The 19,165-nt window shown below is 54.0% G+C and overlaps 1 protein-coding gene across 2 annotated transcripts in view; it reads left to right on the forward strand.

Moving 5' to 3' along the window:
• POU2F2 (POU class 2 homeobox 2) overlaps positions 1-19,165 on the forward strand; it is a 95,474-nt gene that overhangs the window by 39,170 nt on the left and 37,139 nt on the right. The window lies entirely within an intron of this gene.

Below are 19,165 nucleotides of genomic sequence, written 5' to 3' on the forward strand. Positions count from 1 at the left end.
CCACTCAGAGACCCCCCCCCCCCAACACTGTCATAAGCACCGAGGCACCATGACACACATGGGACACACCCAGAGCCTCTAGCCCACTCTCGGAAACACACTCGGCCCTCGGCACACAGGGACACGTGGCATCACGTAGCCGCACAGAAGGCACACTGGCTCTCTGACACTCAGAAAGAAAGAAGCTCCGATGACACGCCGAGGCAACCACACCTACGGCCACCCACAGACACAGACACAGAATCCACACACGGACACATGGGGCCTCATTCCACGGTCCCCCAGTTCTCCCAGAAACATCCCTGCTCAGACACTCAGGCGGCGACTCACACACACACACACACACACACACACACACACACACACTTCCTGGAACATAAGAACGCACAATTGCCACGTTACCTGGGGGCAGGTCACAGAGACCTTACACTCTCCCCCGAGGGTCAGACAGATCTGTATACACACATTCAGACATTTGGGGATGCCCAGAGTGGGGGAGACACACGGACACACACACACATACACACAGAGCCACCGAGTCCCCAGGGACACACCCACATACTCGTGGTCACACAGACATGACTCAGTAGCTGAGACACGCAGAGACACACAGTCCTGGAGTTCCACAGCAGAGCTTAAGCACTCAAAGACACACAGCCACCCAAGTACACAGGGGACACACGCATACCCTATATGTATGGCAACTCAGACACCATAGAGCTCCCCTGGAACCTCCTGTCCGAAGCCTCACAACATCCCCCACACCGCTCCCCACCCCTCTATACACGTGCAGGCCAGGCCCTGGGGCGAGGCCAAGGCAGCTTCTGTCCACAGAGACCCAAGGATGGGGCAGCCAGGGGCGCTATGGTTGGGCAGCAGACTGCCTGGGGGTTGCCCCGCTGATCTGGGCATCCATTCACCTCAGCTTACTCCAGAATGCCCTCAGGCCTTTCCCCAGTCCATGGGCTCAGGACAGTGTCTCCCCAGCACCCCCAGGTACCCCCTGACCATCTCCCAGAGCTCCATCCCTCTCAAACCCTCAAAGGGCCCCATCTCCCCGAGCTGCTCCCAACTGAGGGGATACCTCTTTCTTCTAGGGGGGCTGTCCCTCAATTTATCCCAGCCCCCTTACCTGCCAGTGTGACCCCCCCATCCCCATCATCCCCATCTGCTTCCCTGCCCACTCCCATACTCACCCCCTCTCCTGGCTGTCCAAGCTCTCAGCCTCCCTAAGCTCTCTTGCTGTAGGGGGGTGGCTGGCGGTGTGTGGGGGGTGTTGGCCCCTGAGAGGCATGGGTAAGGGGGACCTGGGGGGTGGGGGACCTGGGTGCGGCTCTGAGAAAGGGAAGCAAGGCAAGCGGGAGAGAGGGAGAGGCAGAGGCAGGCAGGCAGCCAGCCGGCTTTATATCCCTGCCGTATTGATCTACCATGTCACAGCCCCGGTCGATAGCCAGCCGAGAAAGAGAGGGAGAGAAGGGAGGGGAGGTTTGGGGGAGGGCAGCGGGACCCCTATAGTCCTTGGCCCATCTGGGGCCTCCCTGGCAGGCTGTGGGGCCATGTTCCAGCCAGCCCACCCCCCAAAAAAGAGGCCCACCATATCCTCCCCCACCTCCTCTTAGCTGCGGCCCTCTCCCTGGGAGCCACCTGGGTAGAATTTAAGCACAGATTTTCCCATTTCTTTCTGCCTCTGGCAGCTCTTCATCTCTTATGGGCACGAGGCTTGGGGGGAGTAGAGGGGTAGGTGGGGGCGTTCGAAGCTGGTCACTGCCTTGGCTTCCCTCTGCCCTTCACAGTTGGGCTGGCTAGGTGGGAGGCTTTGAGGCACTGTTGGGTTGGGTCAGATGGACAGGAGTACGAATCTTCCTTTGCTGTGTGTTGGTGGGCAGGAGAAAGAACCTCTCTGAATGTCTTCTTCTCCAGCCAGTGATAGCCAGGCACTCAGGAGAACCCCATCCATGTTGGTATCCTGCCCTTTCTGACTTGAGTTTCCACCTCAAAACTGTGCCAGGCCAGTGCTAGAGACATACCACATTTACAATTTCTTTTTTTTTTTTTTTTTTTTTTATTTATGATAGTCACAGAGAGAGAGAGAGAGAGAGAGAGGCAGAGACACAGGCAGAGGGAGAAGCAGGCTCCATGCACCGGGAGCCCGACGTGGGATTCGATCCCGGGTCTCCAGGATCGCGCCCTGGGCCAAAGGCAGGCGCCAAACCGCTGCGCCACCCAGGGATCCCTACAATTTCTTTTTCCTGGTCCCCCTCATTCTCAGATGAGAGAAGAAAACAGCCTCTCCCTCTTCCTAGCCTCCTCTTGCCTCTCCCTCTTTTTCCTCCCCCGTAGAACTTTCTACCACCTGTCCCCTACCTATGCCTCTCCAGGGCTGGGCAGGGAAGGGGAGGGATGTGTCCCTAGGTAGGAGCAAAGAAAAAGGAGAGACTCCAGACAGCGCTGATAACCCTGGGCCCAAGCCTGCACCCTCCATCCCAGCCCTGTCTCAGTCTCCCCTCTCTGGGTCTCAGTTTCCCCCATCCCAATCTAACTCTGCCCAAGCTCAGGTTCTGTGTGGCTGTGGGATCTGCAAGGATTAGTACAGATGGGAGGCAGGGCCATGCGGAGGGTGAGACCAAGGCCAGAGGGGTGCCTGCTGCCCCTCCCTCAGCCGGGGCTGCCTGGGTCCCAGGTGCGTCCCCCCAGCCCCCAACTCCCCGGGGCTCTGGGTTCTTTGTCTATCCAGATCCTCCTCCCCTCCCAGCCCAGCCCAGCCTCCCGGAGAGGTTGAGGAATCACCTTAGCCTTGACCCGAGGGGGAGGGCAGAGGAGGGGCAGGCAAGCCCCACCCCCACCTCCTGCCCATGGCCATCCCCACCATCCCTCTCCTCCCTGCTTCCCTGAGTACCAGGCCGCCCCCACCCAGCGTCGGCCGCTGTTCCCTTTGTTAGGAAGGGGGAGGGGAAAGAGCCGAGCTGAGGGGACGTGGCCTGACCCCCGACCTCTCCCCTTCCCTCCTCCCATCTGGGTCCCCAGGGGCTCAGAGCCCCCTTGACGGACAGTTCTGACCATCAGCCAAATGGCTCTGGGAGTGAGCAGGGGACCAGGTAGGGGGGAGGGGAGGGAGGTCTGGCCAGGGCTCTGAGCCTACCAGAGAGGGGGGGTTGTTTCATAGGAGGACGGAGACCCTTAGCATGAATGGCAGGGGAGATAGGCACCCATGGGGGCAGGCTCTGGTGGTGGGGGAGAGTCTGATTGAACTGGGGGATGTGGAGGCAAAGTGGGGCTCAGCTCTGAGCCAGCAGCTCTGGATGCCCTGTGGATAGGGGCCTGGCCTGGGCAGACACCCCCACCCAGCCCCCACGCGGCCTTCGGCATCGGGAGTGCAGCGAGTTTTAAAAAAAAATTAAAAGAAAAAAAATAACAGGAGCAGGAGAAGCTGGGGGAAAAAATATATAAGAAAAAATATAATAAGAACTAAGCGGTGGCTGCAGGAGAGAGAAAGGGCAGGAGGCGGGGAGGGGGGCGCAGGGGGGAGGGCAGCTCGGGCCCTGGTCGCTGCGGAGGCCCGGCCGCCGGCCTCTGCGCCGAGCCCTCCGCGTCCCCCCTGCCGGCCCCCTCCAGCCCCGATCGATCCAGTTTCTTGGCAATAAAGCATTTTTATTGTCAGCTGCCCTGAATGCCAAATGTGAGCCTGGTCCTGCTCCCCCCTCAACCCGCTTCCTCACCACCCCTCCCCCAGCCCTCCTCCATCCCCTCCCCGCTGCCCCCCACCGCAGAACCAGCATCGTCCATCACCAATACCCCCTCCTCTTCCTCCTCATCCGTGTCAGCCGCAGTCCAGTACATCCTCAATAATCCACCAGGCCCCCTCCCCATCTAGGCTGTTGGGCTACCCGCCCTAACCCCAAACCTGCAGGGGAGCAGAAAGGTGGGCTGTGGATGAGTTGTGTGTTGGGGGGGCGGCACGGAGATGGACAAGACAGTGTCAGGGTGGGCAGGCAGAGAGATGATGGCCACAGGTTGAGGGAGGTGTGGACAGAAGTCAGGAGAGCTGGAGCCGCCCGCCTGCAGCAGTGTAGCACAGAGGATAAGAACAGGTGGGGGGAGACAGGTCCCTGCTCTTGGGCTGGCCGGTGGCGGTCCTCCAGCGCCTGCACCTCCCCCTTCCAAGCTGCACTTGGGCCCTGTCTGGGGGGACAGGGGAAGAGATAGCGTGGGCTTGGATACCCCTCCCACACCAGCCAGATCAGGCGGGGTGCCATCAGGCAGGGTGTCAGAGAAGCAGTTTACAGAGGGCCCTGGGAGCCCCACCCTGGCTTGCTCTAGCTCCCCCCCCTTTTCTGTTCTTTTTCCCTCTTTGTCTCTCTTTCTTTGCAGCCCTCTGTCTCTGTCTCTGTCTCTGTGTACCTCTCTCCGTTATTGCTGCCTCTCCGTCCAGGGATGCCAGAGCCCCCACACTCTTCTCTGTTCTACTTGCACAGTCCCTGATCATTCTTTCCCGGCACCCTTTTTCTCTGCCACACTACCTGCCTCTCCTACCCTGGCTGCCCCCACATCCCTTGTCCCACTGCCTGTCTTTCTTGGTTTATCTCTGCTTGCTCTCTCCAGCTGCATGAACATAAACAGAGGCGCAGGCCCTTACAACGTCAGCAGGAAGTGCAGAGAAAAGATCTCGGACCTCTCTTCTCTTCTCCTGGGGTCATCAGTGTCTGGAGGTAGAATGAGTCTGCACCCGCAGAGACAGAGCCGGAGAATGGGGGTTGGGTCCCACAGATGTGTCAAGTGGCTTTGCTCCGGTCACTTGCCTGCCCTGCATCTCGGTTTTTGCCATCCTCTGGGGACAGGCCTGACTAGAGCCTTGAGAATCTGGAGTCCTCCCAGACTCCTGGAGAGGCAGCCAGGCAGGGTCCTGCTGCAGGGCATGGTCACCACCCCATCCCCATGTCCTCCCAGGAGGAAGTCTCAACACTGCAGACATGCCCTCTCACCTTCTCCTTACAGCTGGGAAGGGCAAGCTGGAGGAAGCCCAAGATGCCAAGACTTATCCTCTAGGTCAGGGCAGGGGGTGTGATCTGACCAGAGTCGGGCTTTTTAGGGAGTTGTGTAAGGCATGGATTCAGGACCCCAGGTCCCGCTTCCATCGGCAGCTCCATGGACCGGACTGTATCTTGTCCCTAGCTCAGTGTCTGCCTGGGGAGGAGCCTGAGCAGTGGTGGGGCAGGCAGGCAGGAGGAGAAAGAGGGGGGCTTAGATGGAGGGGGCTGGGGGCAGGGCTGGGGACAGAGCCGGAGGAAGCAGAGGGATTTCTAGATGTCTGGGTTGAACCGATGGGGGGTTGACAGATGGGGGGCACTTGGGAGAGGGAGCAGTCCAGGATGAACCCCAGTCTCCCTTCCAGGCCGTCATTCTTCACCTAGGGACTCAGTGACCGCCAGTCAACAAATCCCTACGTTGGTACAGCATTCTCATTTCCTCCCCTCAGGTCTCGCAGCTCCCTGGCTTGTGAAGGGGAGTAAGGAGCTGTGTGTCTGTGATTCCTCTGGAAAGTGGGAAGAGGCAGTTTGTGTTAGAAATGTGGTGCCTAAACACACGTACCTACCCACATGTCAGGTGCTGGCTTGCACCTAAAACAGTTCTTACTTTTCACCATTAGGAAATGTTCTATCGCCTAAAACAATTCTTACTTTTCACCATTAGGAAATGTTCTATCCGGTCTTCAGGTGATAATTTTCTAATTAGTAGAAGGCCTTCCTGACACAAAAGAAAGATCCCTGTGGGCTGTGTTTGGCTGTGTTCCTGAGCTGGGGCTGGGCTGGACCCTGGGATGGGAGACGAGGTTGGCAGGTGATTGAGATGTATGGGATTGTGGTGGGGGCCCAGGAAGGAGGTGAGGGGTCTGAGAGCAGAGGGTGGAAAGAAGGACAGGAGATGGAGGATCCCACCTCACCCCTGGCTGCTTGAGGATGATCCCCCCACCCCCGCCCCCTGCCCACAGGGTCTATTCTTCAGAGTGTAGGATCCTCTCTGATGGGCCCTCTTTCCACTGCCCTCTCATCATCCCCCTAAGCTGCCCCCAAGCCTTTGCCCATGCTGCTCCCTCGTGTACAAGAATAATGGTTCTACAGCTGCTCATAACTGCTTACTTTTTCCTAAGCACTCGACCTGCAGGCTTGGGCTGAATCCCTGACCACCATAGGTGGCAGGCACAGTCATCATTACCCCTTTGCGGGTGGGGTACTGAGGCTTAGGGAAGGGGAGTGGCTCGCCCAAGGTCACCAGCTAGTGGCAGAACCTGGCGAGACAGCCCTTCCAACCCAAGCCACTCTGGTTGGCCCTTTTCACTAATCCAACCTCTAAGTGTTTGTTCAAAGCCCACTGCAAGAGGTCAAGTTCTGCTGGAGATGCACGGGAAGTGTGACTGCCTCCATGTGCTGGGTTCAAATTCGGGCCCTTCCAGACTCACCATGGGCAGGTGTTTTCCTCTCTCTGAGTCTCAGCTTCCTCCTCTGGGCCATAACTACCATCTCATAGAAGTCGGTGAACGGGGAAATGTAAAATGTCTGGCAGATAAGGTTACTTGACAAATGGCCATGCCCTTCTCTCTTGCTCTTCTCTGAATGTTGCCAGTTTCTAGGTTCCAGCTCTTTCAAGCTTTTATATTTGAAGAACATTTTCCCCCAAAAGCACCATCAATATTTGTTGTCTGTTTGGATCCTCACCACTACTCTGTATGGGAGGAATTATGATCTTGATTTTATAGAACTGGAAACTGAGGCACAGAAGACTCAAGTCCAGCCTCAGCTGCTTGTCCCCATAAAGGATCCATTTAACTGACACATTCCCCACCTCTGCTGAGCCCTTGCTGTGTGCCAGGCTCTGTGTCGGGCACTGGAGATAAAGCAGTGAACAAAACTGGTGTGGTCTACTTTTGTGGAGTTGACAGACCAGAGTGGATGTGGATATTTAAGTGCAAATATCAATTAAATACAAAATCAGAAATGGTGATAAATTCCTCCGAAGAAGAGACAGTCATATGGAGCTAACAGAGATCGGACAAGACATTTAAGCAGGACCTTGAAAGAGGAATAGGAACTAACTAGACAAAGAGCCTTCCAGGCAGAGGGACTAGCACATGCAAAGGGTCTAGGGTTACAAAGAGTTTGGTTTAAGGAACAGAGAGGAGGCAGTGTGGCTTGGATCAGTGTTAGGGGAAGAGATGAGAGATGTAGGCAGGAGCCAGATTGCACAGGATGTCGTGACCTGGGTTAAGAGGTTTGGGTTATTTCCCCCCAATGCGGGGAAGCCTCTGAAGTCTTAAGCAAGGGAGTGACAGCCTGATTAAGTTTTAGAAAGACCCTCTTGAGGCGCCAGGGTGAGAGGAGACTATGGGGATTAGGCATGGCAGCATGGAGACCTGCAGGGTGAGAGCTGGAAGGGGGGGGTCCCAGCCTGGGGGTGTAGAGGAATCAGAGGGGGCTTTAGAGATGGTGCTCATACTGAGGCTTCAATAGCGGAGCTGCCGATCCAAGTTCACACGGCTGGTCGGGCAGAGTGAGGGTCTGAGCCTGCACGCACCTGAGCCTTTCCTCTCACCAGGACGGATGCTGCTTTTTCTCAAGGAGGCCAGGGCCAGCCTCTGGGAGGCAGAATCTTGGGTTGCATCTATTTTAGTGTTTTCTACACAAACCTCAAAGTGCCTGGTCTTTTGGGCGCTAGGGAGAAGTTCACTGCCAGATAGAGGTCCTGCATGAAGGTGACCGAGAGGCCTTCCTTAGGATACTCCAGGGAGGAGGCGAGCTCCGAGTGAGGTGGTGCAGGGGGCTAGTCGGTCCGAAGGTGTTTGTGCTCCTCACAGCTGGCCTTGCTGTGTGAACTTGGGGAATATACCGGGCCCCTGGGAACAGTGTACACCCCAATGTCGCTGTGACTCGGGGAGGCAACCAACGTAAACACTCTTAGCAAATGACTCCTGTTGGCAGGAGGCTGTAGCCGGGACAGGGACAGGAGGCACGTGGATGTCTCAGACAGCAAGCCCAGGCCCAAGCCAAAGGGAAGAAGTGGACAAAGGTCTGGGGAGAGGTAGAACAGGTGGATGGCGGCATGGACCCTGGATGCCGACCCTGGTTCCATCTGTGTCAGCTCAGGCAAATGATTCCACCTTGTTGCACATCAGTTTCTTCATCCGTAAAATGGGCATGTTGACAATGGTCCTCTTATAGAACCACTCGATGACAATATTCAATGAGAAAATGCATGGAAAGTGTTTCTAACCAGTGGGTGCAGGGTACCTCCTTTTACTGTCTAAAGCAGAACTCTGGATTCCTTGTCCCTGAGCTCCTCTAGGAACTTGTCCCATCTCAGTAAATGGTTATCACACCAAAAACCTACACATCTGGGGCAGCCTGGGTGGCTCAGTGGTTTAGCACCGCCTTCAGCCCAGGGCATGATCCTGGAGACCCGGAATCGAATCCCACATCGGGCTCCCTGCATGGAGCCTGCTTCTCCCTCTGCCTGTGTCTCTGCCTCTCTCTCTCTCTGTGTCTCTGCCTCTCTCTTTCTGTGTGTCTCTCATGAATAAATGAATAAAATCTTAAAAAAAAAACAACTCTACACATCTTCCTTGATCCTTCACTTGTTTTCAAAAGAAAGAATAGACACTCTTTTTAGATTTTATTTAAAATTTCGGACCCCGGAACCACGATCTGAGCCAAAGGCAGATAGATGCTCAACCTCTGAGCCACTCAGGTGTCCCAATCCTTCACTTTTCCTTCAAGTGTCCAGAGCTCAGAGTTTGCTTCCACAGAGGCAGGGACTGTCTCATAAAATGTGGGCCTACCCGATTTCATCAAGTTAAACACCTCCAAATAAATGTTTGTGGAACACCTCTTGCAGGCAGGGCCCTCTGTGGATGTGGCTTGGAACAGTGTTAGGGGAAGAGATGAGAGATGTAGGCAGGAGCCAGATTGCACAGGATGTCGTGGCCTGGGTTAAGGGGTTTGGGTTATTTCCCCCAATGCGGGGAAGCCCCTGAAGTCTTAAGCAAAGGAGTGACAGCCTGATTAAGTTTTAGAAAGACCCTCAGAGGCCATCTTGTTTCTTTGTGGAGAGGCTCAGAGAGGTTGGGTGGCTTGCTTGCAGTCACACAGCAAGGACTCAGCAAGCTCCATAGAGGCTGAGAGAACCCCAAGACCTGCTTATACTTTTTGAGCTTCCCAGTATGCTAAGAATAAAGGAAAAAGGAACAAAAAATGGAGTTATAGACTTGTACTCTCAACAACAACAACAAAATGCGAAATAACTAGTATTTGCCAGGTCATGTATTGAACTATTTAAGTAAAACAAAATGCAGAGTGTCCCCCAGGTGGTGTGGTCTGGCAGTGGTGCCCAACCATAAAGTAAAAAGTCTTGTTCAGTGAGGCCCTTTGTGGATGGGGTACCTGGTCCAAGTGACACCCCTGCCCAGGCCTCACTGAATCCTGCCACTGGGACCTTACCACCTGTGAGGTGACTCTAGAATGGACACCTTTCCCACCGTGCTCAGTTGCTTTTGCAGAAATGCAGGAGGCCCAGGATCCTGTGGACCTCTGAGGGGAGAAGCTGGCACAGCAGCATGCCGGGTGGTAAGGAGAGCCGTGCTCTGGAATCACCCTGCCCCCTTCCTGGTCTGGGTAAGTCTCTACCCACTCTGGCCTACTTTAGGGTGCTCCTCTGGAAGGGGGTGAAAGGAATAGCACCTGCTTTATTGGCTCACTGGGAAGATGCCAGAAGATGATGCGAGGATTGCACAGAGCACATGCCAGTACAGAACAGGAGCTGGCTGGCTGCTTTTACTGTAGCTCATGGTAACAGTAGACAGCCAGGGGGCCCGGGACATAGTGGTTTGAGAATCCCTCAAGGGTGAGTCCCAGGCTGGTGGGCTTGGTGTCCTCAGTCCTGGCACGGGGTCTGGCTGGCACAGTGGGGCCTCTGTGAAGGTATAGAGTGGAATTGTACAGAAGAGGCCTTGGGCCAGGCTGAGCAGAGGCTGGGAGCACCAGGAAGGACAAGGGAGCTTAGTGGAGGGCCTGGCCTTTGATTCTTTCTCCACCGCCATCCGCCTTCTGGGAGGCCAGGCAGGCACTCCCATTTAGCTCCCTTTTCATGTATGCAGGTCAGTGTCCCTTAGCTTATTATTCTGTGTGTGTTTAAATATTTTATTTATTTATTTGAGAGACAGAGAGAGAGAGAGAGAGAGAGGAGAGAGGGAGAGAGAAAGAGACAGAGAGAGAGAGAGAGAATGAGCAGGATGAGGGGCAGAGGGAGGACCCTGGGATCATGACCTAAGCATAAGGCTTGAGCTGGAGGCAGATGCTTAACCAACTGAGCCATCAAGGTGCCCCCCCTCCCTTAGCTTATTCTTAAGTAAATAGCTACTAATTGCCTCCTATATGACAGGAGCTGGGGACATAGCGTAAACAAGTCCTACAAGAGTCAGAGTGATTATTTCCATGGTTCCAACTTGAACATTGAGTGGCAGGTTCACATGAGCATATTATTTAAAATAAATAAAATAAGCAAATAAATAATGGCCAGGGGTTTGCCCAGCCAACAATGGGAGTATGTGGTAAACAAGTCTTATGATGAATGCAATTTTGGGCACCAGAAGCCCTTTTAAAAAGCAGGATAAAACAGAACAGGAGAGACATACTATGCTCCCTGTCCTCCTGGCATTGAGAAAACCCAAGTTGGGGGGGGCAGATTATAAACAACCACATAACCCTCAAAAACCTGAATGTTAAGTAGTGAGAAGTGCTGGAAGAGGATAGAAATGAGGAGCGGAAAGGCTAATGTGAGGCAAGATGACCAAGACCTCTCTGTGTTGAAGACATATAAGTGGAATCCTGGGATGAGTGAGGGAATGCAGCATAGAACATCTGGGGCAAGGTGGCACCAGACAGGAGGCGAGTGTGAGCATAGGTCCTGAGGCACAGCAGAGCTTGGGCTTGGGTTGAAGGAAAAGAAAGCTAGCAAGGAGGAAGTGAGTGATGGCTGGCGCATAATGGGAGGTGATGAGCTAGAGGCGAGCTGGGGTCGGTCACACGGCAGGGTTGAGGGGTGCTAGTTAGGATAAGGAGTCTTGAAGCTGGCATATTGATTTGGCCAGCCTCTCGAGGCCTCCCAGGCGTGGGACGTTAGGACCCTGGACAGCGGCTTGGTCCCTTGGAGCACTCGCAGCTATGGGGCGCACCCTACTGAACAAAGACTTCTGTGAAGGTCTGCTTCTGTGCAGTGAATTAGGAGTGGATGGGGCCCAGACGATACCGCGACGTGTACAAATTGGCCCCTGCCCGCAGGAAGCACAGTCATGTGGACAAGTCATAAATGTACAGCTTAATCAATCTTTATACAGTGAACATCTGTGCTGTCCACTTAGGTCAGGATGAAGAAGGCCACAAGCATCCAGCAGCCCCCACCCCTGCATGTCCCTTCTACACACCTGTCACCTCACCCCTGCTGGAAGTAACCCCTGTCCTCACTTTGGGGATAATCATTTCTTTGCTTTTTCCTTTGTAGTTAGCCACCTATGTCTCATTTAGTGGAGTCTAATTTTAATTCAAAAAATGAATACGATCTCATTATAAATACCAAAACCGGGCAGCCCAGGTGGCTCAGCGGTTTAGCGCTGCGTTCAGCCCAGGGTGTAATCCTGGAGACCCGGGATCGAGTCCCATGTCAGGTTCCCTGCTTGAAGCCTGCTTCTCCCTCTGCCTATGTCTGTTTCTCTCTCTCTCTCTCTCTCTCTCTCTCTAATGAATAAATTTTAAAAATCTTTAAAAAAATAAAAAAACCCAAAACCATAACAGAAAAGGTTAAAAACTCTCTGCTTCCCCAGTCTGGTCCCCTCACCAAAGGTAGGGGTCATTAGTCAGTTATCTTCAGACCTTTGCCTCTGCATTTATCGGCACCTGCGCACTCACAGAAAATGTATGGCGTTGTTTGTAGATGTTTTACATAGATGATATTAAATTGTATAAATCCTTCTGCAACTTGCTATTTCACTCAGCAGTGGCTTGGAGAACTTTCCATGTTCACATCTGTAGATCTGTCTTTCATGTCTTTCCTGACACATACTGAGGATGAATATACTATAAATCACTTAACCATGTCCTACTGGTGGCATCTGGGTTGTTTTTAATTTTCCTCTATTTCTAAGCTTTTTTTTTAAAAAAAGATTTATTTATTTATTCATGAGAGACACATACTGGGAAAGAGAGGCAGAGACATAGGCAGAGGGAGAAGCAGGCTCCTCGCAGGGAGCCTGCTGTAGGACTCAATCCCGGATCCTGGGATCACGACCTGAGCTGAAGGCAGGTGCCCAACCACTGAGCCACCCAGGCATCCCTAATTTTTTTAAAAAAACAAGGTGTTTTTAAAAAAATAAAACAAGGTGTTTTAAATTTCATTTCAATCAGGGGATCTGTGGGTGGCTCAGCAGTTTAGCACCTGCCTTTGGCCCAGGGCATGATCGTGGAGTCCCGGGATCGAGTCCCACATCAGGCTCCTTACATGGAGCCTGCTTCTCCCCCTGCCTGTGTCTCTGCCTCTTTCTCTCTCTCTCTCTCTCTCTCTGTGTGTGTCTCTCATGAATAAACAAATAAAATCTTTTAAAAAATTTATTTAAATCCAATTTGCCAACATATAGTATAACACCCAGTGCTCATCTTATCATGTGTATTTTAAACCTTGATGTGATGAACACTTTGTGAACTTTCTGAACTCTGTGTGCATGGTGGCAAATATTACATTTACAATTAATGACGTTCCTGTCAGCCCATGGTACTGCCCCCATTTCACAGAGGTGGAGCCTGAGGCTCAGAGCGGTGAATTCACTGCCCAGAGTTAAATAGCAAGTGAATGGAAGGACTAGTTTGTAGATCTTCATACATCTGACTCCCAAACCAGTGCTTGTATAGGCTGTACAGATAATAACAGTCTGCAGGGTGGGTGCCCTAATGCAACAAACATTCCTGAAGCCCCGGCTGTCTGCAGGCCCAGTGCTGGGCTCTGACTCCACAGTAATGAATCGGACCCTGCCTTGCCCTCAAGCCCTGCCCTGTGGGGCAGCCTGAATGGGAAGTAATTGCAATGCAGGACCACTGGTGCTAAAGCCCAGAATGCTGCCTGGACTGTGGAAAGACCAGGTCATTACTATTAATTGGGCCTCTGGTGGAGTCAGAGATGGCTTCTGGGGGGTGGGGGTGGGGATTTGAGCCGAGGCTGACAAAGGAGGCAAGAAGGCTGGGCACATAGGGGAATCCAAGGTGCTGACCAGAGGAAGAAGGTGAGCTCTAAGGGCAAAGTGGCTGCACAGATTGGCAGAGGCCCTCACCCACTTGGGCTTGGAGAGCCAGCCTTGGACTTCATTCTGTGGGCTCTGGGAGCCCCAAGGGATTTACTCATTCAACAGAGATAGTTGGACACCTGCTGTGTGCCAGGCACTATTTTAGGTCCTGGGAATAGACCAAAAAAAAAAAAAACCAACCAAACAACAACAACAACAACAACAAAAAAAACCCCACAACCCCACCAGTTTTCAGAGAGCTTCCATTTCAGAGGGGGATCCAGACAGTAAAACAAGCTGATGATAACTGAGTTCCAGAGAGTACTACGAAGAAAATGAAACCGGTGAGAGTGGAGAGAGACTAAGGGAAGATCTTTCAGAGGAAGCAGCCTTTGAGTTGGGTTCTCAAGGACAAGAGGAATGGGAAGTGATGGGAACAGCATTCTCAGAGAGGGGTAAGCAGGGTCAAAGGCCCCGAGGTGGGGACGACAGACTCAGCTTCCACCAGTGGGGCTGGTGGGCGGTGCTTTCTGTGGGGAGACATGAAGTGAAGTCCTGCTGGGCCTAGGAGGCCGTGATGGTGCAGGCACTGGGCTTATCCCAGAGGCAGAAGGGAGGTACTAGAAAGCTTCCAGACCAAGGACGATGGTCCCTGCGCTTCAGCCTTTGGACAGCTCCCTCCCTGCTTGTGGGACAGCGGTGGTCTTGAGCCTGCAGGCTTGCTGGAAAAGTGGGAAGTCTGGGCTGGATTGGTATGGACAGCATGGGGCGGTGCCTTGTCAGGGGAAGGGGCCAGGCATCTGCTTCTTTAGCTTCCTTGGCGGCCCTGGTGGGTATGTGTTGATGGATGCCATGGACCCTGTTCTCAGAGGATCTACACACACACTAGCCAAGAGGAGCAGTGAGCCCAGCACAGCAGTTTGGGCACAGACTTTGGGGTCAGAAAGGCTGTGGGTGTACCTCAGCTTAGCTGTGAACACAGCCCTCACTTTCCCTCATTTCTTTAAAATGGGGATAACATGCCTGGATGGCTCAGTCAGTTAAGCGTCTGCATTCAGCTCAGGTCATGATCCCAGGGTTCTGGGATCGAGCCCTGCGTTGGGCTCTCTGCTTGGTGGAGAGTGCTTTCTCCCTCTCTCTTTGCCTGCTGCTCCCCCTGATTTTGCTCTCTCTCCGTGTCAGATAAATAAATAAAATCTTAACAAATAATAAAATAAAATAGTCATAACAAAAGTCCCTAATAAGAGGTGAGGAGTCAGTGGAGCCCTTAGTATCCTTAGCCAGTCCTACTTAGATTAAGCCTGTAATACATCCCCTTTCTCTCCTTGTATTTGTCTTACAGCGTTTATTCATCAGACTATCTTGCCCATTCTTGTTTCATTCAAGCACAGACTGTTAGAGCTGAAAAAAGCCTTTGTGAGCTCCTCCAGCCCACTTCCCACCTAGAGACAGGGAAACTGAGGCCCAGAGCATGCAAAGGGCTGCCCTTGGTCACCACGTGGCCAGTTCAGAATGGGGATCTGCTTGGTCTTATGACTTGTCTTCTTTAAGTCATATCACAGTGCTCGATTTCTTCTGACTTGAGGTAAACTCTTGATAATTCTGGCAGGTTTTGGGTAATTGGTGTCATGAAGTTGAGGGTGGTACATCGAGGCATGCTGTGTCCATGTGAATTTATTAAGCATCTGTTGGCTTCCTGGTCCATAGACCTTGCTGCTTCCGAGAGGCCTCTTCCTGACCTCACCCCCAGCACTGACCCGAGCGTCTTCTCCCAGCCTGCTTTCCTTCCCACTGTCCACTGATGATGGTCTCAGTGTTTACCCAGCCATGTGACCAGTCATCCACCTGCAGGCCCGCTAGAGTCCTGTAGAATTTCCCGTGAAGGAAAAAAAAAAAAAGAATTTCCCATGAAGGTGGACCCACATGGCCCCAATCTCCCTGTCATCTCACCTATTGTCCCAGCCTCCTCTCTACTCATCCTGACTCCAGATTCCACCCACTAGCCTATCCTCATGCCATGGAATGTCTCTTGCACACACTGTCCCTGCTCAAAAATCTCCCACCTATAACATCAAATCCAGCCTCGAGGCATTGTATGGCACCTTGCCTGGATCTTTCTCATCCTAGCTTGAGGTCTCCCTTCTCTTCAACCTTTCGATGGCAACAGAGGTACTTCTGTGTTCCTGGGCTTCATTCTTGACTCCTCCCCCAACTCCCACCTTCAGCAAATCACCAATCCTGTTGAGTCTACTGTCAAAATTGCTCCTAGGGACACGTGTTCCTCCCCACCCCACCCCCGCCACCACCCTGGTCCCAGCCACCATCCCCTCCATCTCATGTAGAAACCACGCATTTCTCACAGCTGACCTCCCTCACACTGTGGCCCTTCACTGGCCTCCCACAGCACCCCGTATTGTCTACAAAAACATTCACAGAATCACATCACTTCTCCGCTTGAGACCTTCCCAGTGGCATCCTGCTGTGCTTGCAGTAAAATCCAAAATGCTTACTTGGCCTGCAAGGCCCTGGGGTCTGCTCTGCCTCTCCACCTCAGTCTCCTATATCCACCTCGTTTGCCCTGTACCAAGCCATACACGCCTCCCTTCCTACCTCTTCTGTTCCTGTTGTTTGCAGTGCACTTCCCCACATCCTTTGCCTCACGAATAGCTCCGGACTGCCATGAAAACGCCACCTCCTCACAAAGCCTTCCATACCACACTGCCCACCTTCTGTCTTCCATCAGGTCATCAGGCAGGGTTCAGCCCAGCTCATCTCTAGGCCCTCAGACCCCAGCCCAGGGTGTGGCACCAGGGGACACAGGAAACATCTGAATCAAAAGCAATGGAAGGGTTGGCCTACCTTCCGCCGAGAATTGATAAGGCAGAGAGAGTCCACTGTATTGCTGAATATCCAGACTCAGGGCTGCGGGAGTGGGCCTGTGGACTGTGAGATTTGCTGTTCCTGAGCAGACTTCCCTGCTGTCTGCTGGAGGATAGGGAGCATTTCAAAGCTCAAAGGAGACCCACGGTGCAGTAGAGAGAGAACAAGCTATGCAGAGGACTGGTCTGAGTTTCAATCCTGACTCCACCATTCATATGCTGTGTGACGTGGGGCAAGTGACTTCACCTCTCTGAGCTCCAATTCATCAGTAACATGGGGATGATAATAGACCTTATTTTCTCAGATTGTCATGAAAATTAGAAATAATGTATTGGCTCAACTAGCACAGAGTAGACAATTGCTGCTGCTGCTGCTGGTGGTGATGATGATGATGGTAAAGAAGAAATATTTTTAAGTCCCTGGATGCTGGGTGTTCTTAGGCAGATCATGGGGTGGTTGCAGCTTGACCTTGACTTAGGGCCACTGAAGAAGCAGTTTTGAGGGCAGGGCGGAGGCTGAAGCAGGTGTGTAAACAGGAAGTGAAGGCTTAAGCCCAGAAACCAGGAAGGTGGGGGAAGAGGTGGGCAGGCAGTGCCCTGGGCAGGCCAAGGCTAGGTTTGGTTTGAGAGTATCCAGGGCCCACTGGAAGATGACACAGCCTTGCAGTAGGACTAGCCAGACATCTCTCTGTCTCTGTGTCTGTCTGCTACTCCTCATCCTGTTTTCCTATGAGTTTGGGTTCCTAAGCCGGTTTTCCCTGACTGCCCCCCACCCCTGCACCCCCCTGCCATACCCACCAAGACGATGCCCGGCCTATTCTGTGCTGAAGGCTGATGTGTTGAGTAAGTGCTGGTATCAATGAATCACCAGTTCATCTCTTGGCCCAGCTGTTGACTCAGTGTGGCCTGCAGCCCTGTGTCCCTATCTACTGCCAAGCTGGGGGGTCTGAGGGGCCTCTCTGAGCTCCCACAAGTTCAGCCCTACAGATGAAGCAGCACTTGTGGAGAAAGACCCCTTGGGTCCCCACGCAGAGCAAGGACATGTGGGGGGCTGAGTGGAGAGGTCGCCAGAGACAACGGGAATCCCGAAAGAAGCCAGGGAACCAAGCCACAGAGAGGGTCCCCAGGGGCAACAGAGAGGAAGAGGCCATGGCTGGGGGCCCTGAGGGGTGAAGAATCCCGCTCTGCTGTCCCCGGTGGGCTGGCTGCTCCCCCCCACCGCTCCCCGCCGGGCCCCCGGGGGACCTCGCTCTAATAATGTATTTGATCGACTCGCCGGCCGCGTACAAGCGATTATTGTCTTGTCGGGAGTCAAACGTATCGATCCGGTGAGAAATATGAGCAGAGCAATGGGGCCCGCGTGTCAGTTACCAGCCCCGCTGGCCCTGGGGAGCCCCCTACGTCTCCTTTAATTACCGCTCAGCCCTGAGCCCAGCCTGGCCTCCCCTGCGCTGCCTCCCTCCCAGGCTCCCTGCACCCCGAGAGGCCCCCCACTGCTCCCCAGCTCCTATGTCCTACCTGCCTTGCTCAACATGGCTTGAGGCCTCTTCCCTGACTGAGAGGCCACTATTTGCCCAGCCTGGGCCTCCCATTGCTGGCTGCTAGGCCCCTGGTGGTCCTGAACTCTGTTCCTCTGTCTTCTCCCAGCAGGCAGACGTCTCAGACCCATTCTCCTTCAAATCCCTGACTCTAGCTCAGGGATTCAGCCTGGGGGCCAAGAGGTATAGAGTATTTTCATCCCTTGGGAGAGCACCTGAGGCCTTGCCTGGCTCCCCCACTCAGCTACAGATCTACAGTCTGGCAGCGCCAGGAATGGGTGGTGCTTCTGTTCATGCTCACCATAAGGGGCTGACACCCAGTCATGTCCAAAAATGCATATCTGATATAGATGACATTGACTATGTCCATAGTGGAGCATGGGGGTGGCTTGGTAGGGTTCTGGCCCCTCCCCCCAATGTCCTTACGACCCTTATTTCCAAGCCCCTCAAAACATATATCCTAAATCGAAACAGAACCTATAGCTTCAAGACAAGGCTCCAGTACTCACTGCCACAAGACTGCTGTCCGAAGGCCCTCATGTACAGACACCCTGCATCTGAAAGAGAGATGGGGGTGGGGGGTGGGGTGGTGGACCCGGAGGCAGGAGGTCTGAGTTGAAGCTGGGTTAATGCTATGTGGTCTCTGGAGGTATGGGATGTTGTGGTGTGTAGATAGCTGGGAACTGTCCCCTCTGTGTACAGATGTAAAAACTGCTGGTCATCCCCAGTGAGTGGGTCTGCCTGCCTGGGAGGGTCTGGGTTCACAGGGTCTTGTGTGCAGAAGGAAGGGCACTCATGAAGGTCTGCCTGTGTGTTATATCCTGCCTGAAGGTGCATGGGTGTGAGCATGGCCCACAGGGCCAGGAGGCGTGCCTGGACACACCTGTGTAGATGTGCCCTTGTGCCCACTGAGGGAGCGGAGGGGGTTCTGTACACAGGAGTTAGGGATGGTGGATAGGGAGGGTTGGTCTTGGACCCTGGGCACATAGAGGGTTCCCATGTGACTGCGTGTGCACACGTGTGTGTGAAGTGCTGGGGCCCATATGTATAAACACTTGAGTGTATGTGTCTGTCTGGGTGAGTCCAGGCATCCGTGTGCGCGCTTGTGGTTGAGCGGTCCCGCCGGCGTGGGGCGCCTTGAGTCCTGCGGGGCCTAGGGCGGCAGCGGGCTGCTCGGAGGAGCCAGGTGGCCTGGCAGCCTCGCACCGGGCGCGGGCAAAGGAAGGGGGCAGCGGGCTTGGCCGCGCCTTTGTCTGCGCCGCCGTGCGCTGGGAGTCCCGCGCCTTTGTGTGACCCTCGCAGGTGTGCGCGCGGGGGCGGGGCGGGGGGGACGGGGAGGGGAGCGGAGGGAGGGGCTTCCTCCTCCGCAGCCGGCCCCGCCCTCCGGCCTATTGGCTGGGCGCTGCCGCCCTCTGGCGGGCGCGGAGGGAAACGCT

Source organism: Canis aureus, chromosome 1 (assembly GCF_053574225.1).
Source record: "Canis aureus isolate CA01 chromosome 1, VMU_Caureus_v.1.0, whole genome shotgun sequence".
NCBI classification, from domain to species: domain Eukaryota; kingdom Metazoa; phylum Chordata; class Mammalia; order Carnivora; family Canidae; genus Canis; species Canis aureus.